This window comes from Prionailurus bengalensis, chromosome E4 (assembly GCF_016509475.1).
Source record: "Prionailurus bengalensis isolate Pbe53 chromosome E4, Fcat_Pben_1.1_paternal_pri, whole genome shotgun sequence".
Classification (NCBI taxonomy): Eukaryota; Metazoa; Chordata; class Mammalia; order Carnivora; family Felidae; genus Prionailurus; species Prionailurus bengalensis.
Genome location: NC_057360.1, coordinates 69074039 through 69081225, shown reverse-complemented (window position 1 = coordinate 69081225; position 7187 = coordinate 69074039).

The following is a 7187-nucleotide window of genomic DNA, read 5'->3' as shown; positions in this document are numbered from 1 at the left end:
GAGTCACGTGCTCCACCTACTGAGCCAGCCAGGAGCCCCCGAAAGGATCATCTTCTTAAAAAATTCATGTAACGCAACATCCTTTCTAAAAATAAGTTTTAAAAAGAGACACAAAGCTTCAAAGAAAAGATTATATAGCAAAAGTAGGTGGAGAAGGGAGAGTTAGAAGAATTCCAGAGTGAAATAAAAGGAAAGATCAGAACATAGATAGAGACCATATTTTAAAGTAAACACAATGGAAAACAAAATCAGCATAATGAATAGGTTTAAGAAAATCAGGAAAGGGGACTGGAAAAACACGAGCATGAAAACGTCATTTTTGGACAGAAGGTGAGGTGTGGCAAACTCAAAGTCCAACCAACATGGAACCGGTATTCCTAAAGAAGAGAACAAAGCAAATCGAAAAAGATAATCTAAAATAAACATTTGACTCTAGATCTAATGAGTACACCATATTCCAAGAGAAAAATGACCCTGAATTATCAAAACCAAGACATATACTAAAGTTACTGTGTTAAGAAAAAAGACTTAGACTTCCATTTCTATCTGGTCAAGATATGACAGTCATACTTCTTAAGTTGATAGCTAAGCTCACAAGAAAGTAAAGGCAACCCTCAGAGGCCCAACGCAAAGGAAGAATGAAAAACCAAGCACGCACGAACACATACCACAGCTGTCCTTGGGAAGGCATGGTTTCTGGTCTCAGGAAACAAAGAACTCCAGTTCTTAAGGATCAACTGAGAAGAGATGAGTCTTTTTATCTGCAAGTAACTGGGAATTGGAAAGTCCCCTACGTGAAGCAAAGACCCTCAGAAGACTACTCCCCTTTAGTGAAAAAATGGCCTGAAAGAAAAATCTCCCACCAGTAAAATGAGATTACAAGGAAGCTTGTATTTCTTGATCTGGGTTTACATGGGAAAAAATGGTTTTCCTAGAGAAATGTTAACCATGGGCCTGCTTTCATGCAAATTTGGGATTTCAGTTTACAGGGCTGGAGTGGTCCAGAAAATCCCAAAGCAAGAAATTAACGTAAAAAGTGGTGTTAATGGGGCACCTGGGTGGCTCAGTCGGTTAAGTGTCAGACTTCGGCTCAGGTCATGATCTCTCGGTTGGTGAGTTGGTTGGTGAGTTGGAGCCCCACGTTGGGCTCTGTGGTGACAGCTCAGAGCCTGGAGCCTGCTTTGGATTCTGTGTCTCCCTCTCTCTCTGGCGCTCCCCTGTTCACACTCTGTCTCTCTCTCAAAAATAAATAAACATAAAAAAAAAAAAAAGGTGGTGTTAAACTAGTAATGGCCTTGGGGCACTTAGGAAAAGGAAGCAAACTGGACTTGAAGGCCCACATCTTTGAACCAGATTAACCAGATTCCCCCAGATAAAGCTGAGATAGAAATTTCAAAAATTACATAAAATGCGCAGTTCTGCAGGAAAATATATATGTGTGTGTGTGTGTGTGTGTGTGTATACACATAAGTTTATCAACACTAAGAGAGAAAAAACTCTGAAGACCTATAACCATAAAGAAATCGGTCAGTAGTATAAATCTACAGAACAAAGATAAAAATTAAAAATAAAACAGAGATGATTTTTAGGGGCAAGTTTATCAAATAATCAAGAGGAAAAAAACTTACACAAACTTACATTTCCAAAACAAAAAAGAGGAAATACTGCCCAACTTTATGTGGCAGGTATGAAGACAACTGCTAGTTGTCCTACCACCTGTTCTTCCCTTGCTTCCCACAGCAAGAGACCCCTTACTTGGAAGTTCAAATAAGGCCATGCTCTCCCGTAGCCCCTGACTGAGCTCTGGCCAAGAGAAGACAGGAGGTGTATGCAACTTCCGACTCATGCTGCTGCTTAGAAAAGAGATGAGCAACTTTGACCATACAAACTAGGAATAGCTGAGCAGAACCACGAAACCAGCCCTGGGCCACCAAGCCCCAGAGAGCACATGGCAAAGAAGTAAACTTCCCCCTCCTTCAAGCCACTGACACTCTTGGTGTCTGGTATACAGCCAAATCTGCGTACTAGATACCAGACACCAGAAATGTCCCATATAAGAAAGGAAGATTGGAAGGCCATCTCAATTATGCTTAAAGATGAAAAATCGAATGTCAGCAAATGGAATCTGGTGTTAAACATCATGGGGTTCCTGGGTGGCTCAGTCGGTTGAGCATCCAACTCTTGATTTCAGCTCAGGTCATGATCTCGTGGTTTGTGGCTTTGAACCCCGCATCGGGCTCTGTGCTGACAGCATGGAGCCTGCTTGGGATTCTCTGCCTCCCTCTCTCTCTCTGCCCCTCCCCTGCTCTCTGTCTCTCAAAATAAATAAATAAACTTAAAAAAAAATACATGATGACTAAGTTTATGTCATGAATGCGGGGATGGTTTTAACATTAGAAAACACATTGGAGCACCTGGGTGGCTCAGCTGGTTGACCGTCCGACTTCGGCTCAGGGCATGATCTCGAGGTTCATGAGTTTGAGCCCCGAGTCAGGCTCTGTGCTGATGGCTGAGAGCCTGGAGCCTGCTTCAGATTCTGTGTCTTCCTTCTCTCTGCCCCTCCCCCACTCGCACTCTGTCTCTCTGTGTCTCAAAAATAAATAAACATTAAAAAAAAAAAACAACAGTCTGAGAGAAGGCACTCAAATGAGAAGAGAAATAAACCCAAGAGAAACAAATCAGGATGATGCCTGAGATACGTGGAGTCAAATTGGCTAAACTGATTATCTGAAAGGCCAAACCGGGAGGGAAAGGGAGCAAGAAGAGTGATTGGTTGGAGAACAGAGTCTCCTGGGGGCGGATGGCATTTGCATCTGGACTCTGGCAATAGATGAGCTAGAGCCAAGGGGCCTTGGCACAGGATGTCATCATCAGCCTGAGGAACAGCACTTGAAGGATAAGAGAGCTGGCCTTTGGCTTGGGGACTCACACAAAAGCAGAATTAACTGAATATTAGGAGCTGTCAAGACAACGAGACAGGAGGGAAGAAAGAGTGAGACTAAGGGTATGGAAGTAATATTCCTGCTAAGGGAAGTATCATCAAAGGAAAGACACACTTGGAAATTATTCAAAGTAACACAGAGTTAAATTAAAACAACTGCAACATTTTTAAAATACAGAATGTGGGGCACAGGGGTGACTCAGTCCGTTGAGTGCCCGACTTTGGCTCGGGTCATGATGTAGCGGATCCTCAGTTCGAGTCCCGCACTGGGCTCGCTGCAGCCAGCCTGTCAACACAAAGCCCACTTGGGATCCTCTGTCCCCCTCTTTCTGCCCCTCCCCCACTTGAGCTTTCCCCAAAATAAATAAATATATATTTGTTTAATATTTAAAATAAGGGGCACGTGGGTGGCTCAGTCAGTTAAATGTCCGCCTCTTGATGTCGGCTCAGGTCTAGATCTCAGGATTGTGAGTTCAAGCCCCACCTTAGGCCCCATGCTCAGCATGGAGCCTACTTAAAAATCATAAAATAAGGTAGGCGCCTGGGTGGCTCAGTCGGTTAAGCATCCGACTTCAGTTCAGGTCATGATCCCATAGTTCGTGGGTTCGAGCCCCACGACGGGTCTGTGCAGACAGCTCAGGGCCTGGAGTCTGTTTCAGATTCTGTGTGTCTGCCCCTCCCTACTCGTGCTCTGTCTCTGTCTCTCTCTCAAAAATAAACAAACATAAAAGTAAAGTTAAACTAAAACTTACAAAATATTTAAAATAAAAGAATAGGAGAAAATATACCAGGCAAATATGAAGCATAAGAAATACCAGGAAGTAACCTTGATATTTGACAGTGGGGATTCCAAGATGGAAAAAATGACGTTTCCGCCCGTGGGTGTCGCCAGGCAAGCACGCCACGGCCTCCCCTCCCGCCGCCCTGTCTAAGCCGGAGTCTGCGAAAGAGAGAGCCGGAGCCGCTGCGGCGGCCCCGCAATCCGAGGTCTGAGCCGCGGAGCAGCGGCCGAGCGAGCGTGTGAGGAGCCGCGGGGAGCACTCTCGGACCGCGTGGGGCGAGAGAGCCCAACCCCGAGCGCTCCCGAGGCTTTGGGCTCCTCACCTCCCTGTGGAGGAGGTGGGCGCAGCCACGAGCGCAGGGCCACGCAAGGTGGACGGAACGGTGGTGGGAGCGAGGAGAGCTGTCTCGAGAGAAGATTCTCAAAGACCGTGCCCACGTGACGGTGAGAAAGATTTTTATCAGAGGCGTTAAAGAAAACACTAAAGAACATCATCCGAGAGATTATTATGTTTTAAGTTTACGTATTTAGGGGCGCCTGGGTGGCTCAGTCGGTTGAGCGTCCGACTTCGGCTCAAGTCATGATCTTGCAGTCCGTGAGTTCGAGCCCCGCGTCGGGCTCTGTGCTGACATCTCAGAGCCTGGAGCCTGTTTCAGATTCTGTGTCTCCCTCTCTCTGACCCTCCACCGTTCATGCTCTGTCTCTCTCTGTCTCAAAAATTAATAAACGTTTAAAAAAATAAATAAATAAAAATTAAAAAAAATTTTTTTTAAGTTTATGTATTTATTTTTTTTTACGTATTTATTTTTGAGAGAGAGAGAGAGAGAGCAAGCAGGGGAGGGGCAGAGAGAGAATCCAAAGCAGGCTCCTCAGGCCCGATTTGGGGCTTGAACTCACGAACAGTGAAATCACGACCTGAGCCAAAATCAAGAGTCAGACGCTCAACCGACTGAGCGTCCCGGGCGCCCCTCTTCGAGGTTATTTTGAACAGTGTGGGAAAATTAAAGTGATTGAAATCATGACTGACTGAGGCAGCGGCAAAAAAAAAAAGAGAGAGAGAGAGAGAGAGAGAGAGAGAGGCTTTGCTTCTGTAATGTTTGATGACCATGACTGTAGACAAGATTGTCATTCAGAAACACCATGCTGTGAGTGGCCACAGCTGTGAAGTGAAGAGAGCCCCATCTAAGCAGAAGATGGCTGGTGCTTCCTCCAACCAAGGAGGGCCAGGTGGTTCTGGAAACTTCTGTAGGTGAGGTGGCTTTGGTGGCAGAGGTGGTGGTGGATATGGTGGCAGTGGGGAGGGCTATAGCAGATTTGGTAATGACAGAAGCAACTTTGGAGGTGGTGGAAGCTATAATGATTTTGACAGTTACAAAATCAATCTTCAAATTTTGGACCCATAAAAGAAATTTTGGAGGCAGAAGCTCTGGCCCCCGTCACGGTGGAGGCCAATACTTTGCCGAACCACGAAACCAAGGTGGCTGTGGCAGTTCCAGCAGCGGCAGTAGCTGTGGCAGGGGCAGAAGGTTTTAATTACTGGCAGGAAACAGAGCTTAGCGGGAGAGGAGACCAGAGATGTGACAGGGGAGCTGCAGGTTACAACAGATCTGTGGACTCAGCCGAGCACAGTGGTGGCAGGACCCGGCTGCTACGGAGAAGACGTTTTAGACAATACTCGTGTGTACGGGCAAAAAACTCCAGGACTGTACTGGGGACTAATTGTAAAACAGGTTATTTTAGTTTCTGTTCTAGAAAGCGGAAAGCACTCCAACAAAGGGTTTTAATACAGATTTTTTTGTGTACCCATGCTGCTGATTGCTAAATGTAATAGTCTGATCATGACGCTGAATAAATGTGTCTTCAAAAAAGAAAAAAAGTTGAAAAAAATGAGACAAAGAGAAACATAATATAGTAAAATACAAATGTCATAAATATAAAAGCACCAATAATATAGCCTCAAAATATAAAAAGCAACAATGAACAAACCTTTTGGAAGAAGTAGATAGATAAATTATGGTTAGAGATTTTAACTTACTCTTCTCAGAAACTGATTGATCAAGGAGATATAAATAAGCAGCGATATAAAATAGCTGAATAATCTTATTGATAAATTCAAGTTATTGGAAAATATAGACTTCTTCACCTGACAAAGAGAAAATACACATTCTTTTCTGACACATGTAGCTCATATAATATTGAATATGTTCTAGAACACAAAAGAAACCTCAATAAATTCCAAAGAATTATTATTATATGGATTATAATTATAATTATGCTTTCTTGCTCTTATAAAAATTTCTAATCGATAGATAATAAATAATTTTAAAAGAAAGGGAAAAAACTGAAACAGTCCTAATGTCTATCAACAGGTGTATATATAAATAAATTACAGCACATTCAAACATTGAAATATAATGCGATAGTGAAAATGAGTGAATTGCATCAATATGGATAAATCTCTTAATTTCAGCAAAAAATAATTTTCAGGGACGTCTGGCTGGCTCCGTCAGCAGAGCATGCAACTCTTGAACTCGGGGTTGTCAGTTTGAACCCCGCATTGGGTGTGGAGCCTACATAAGAAAAAACAAAAAAGAAAAGAAAAAAGAATTTACAGAAGTTGTACATTATAATATCATGTAAAGTGCAAAAACATACAATACTAAATAATATATTGCTTAGAAATATGTACGTTATATGATCAAAATTATTTTTTTGCAAATTGAGGGAATCATAAACCCACAATTCAAGATGGTGGCTATGGCCATCGAGGAGCCAGGCAATATAAGGCCTCACATGGAAGCTTTAATTAGATCTGTAAGTTTTGTTTTATTTGAAGTGATCTAAAGCAAATATTTTTAATTTTTTTAATGTTTATTTATTTTTGAGAGAGAGAGAGTGAGCAGGGGAGGGACAGAGAGAGGGAGACACGGAATCCAAAGCAGTAAAGCAAATATTTTTTAAATGGTCAAATTCAGTAAAGCTTATAGTTAGATATTGTGCTATTTTCTACTTTTCCATACACTTGAAATATTTCATCATTAAAATAGTAGGAAAAGGAAAAGAAAAGAAAAGAAGAGAGAGCATCCATTAAGAAAAAGCAAGCCGCAGATAAGGTATGAAAACCGTGTTAGACCATCCTAAGGGCAGCAGAAGGCAGAGCTCAGAGAGAATGTGTGGCCCCAGGCGTCCTTGAAGGCTGAAAGGACTCAGGGAATCCAGAAGCCAAGAGCCCTTTGAAATCCCACAAACAAATGAATCAGATAAAGGCCGCAGGAATGAATAAGCCGGGCTGAAAGATCCGTCTGTGAGCACTGGATTCTTAGAACCAAGACTAACGTTGCCTTGGAGATCATGGTTACAAAACAGAATATAAATACCAGAAACGTCGACATGTTAAAATTAACTGATAGAACTATCAGAAATTGGTAGATTGGGGCAGGGAGAAGGGAAGCGTAAATGTACTAT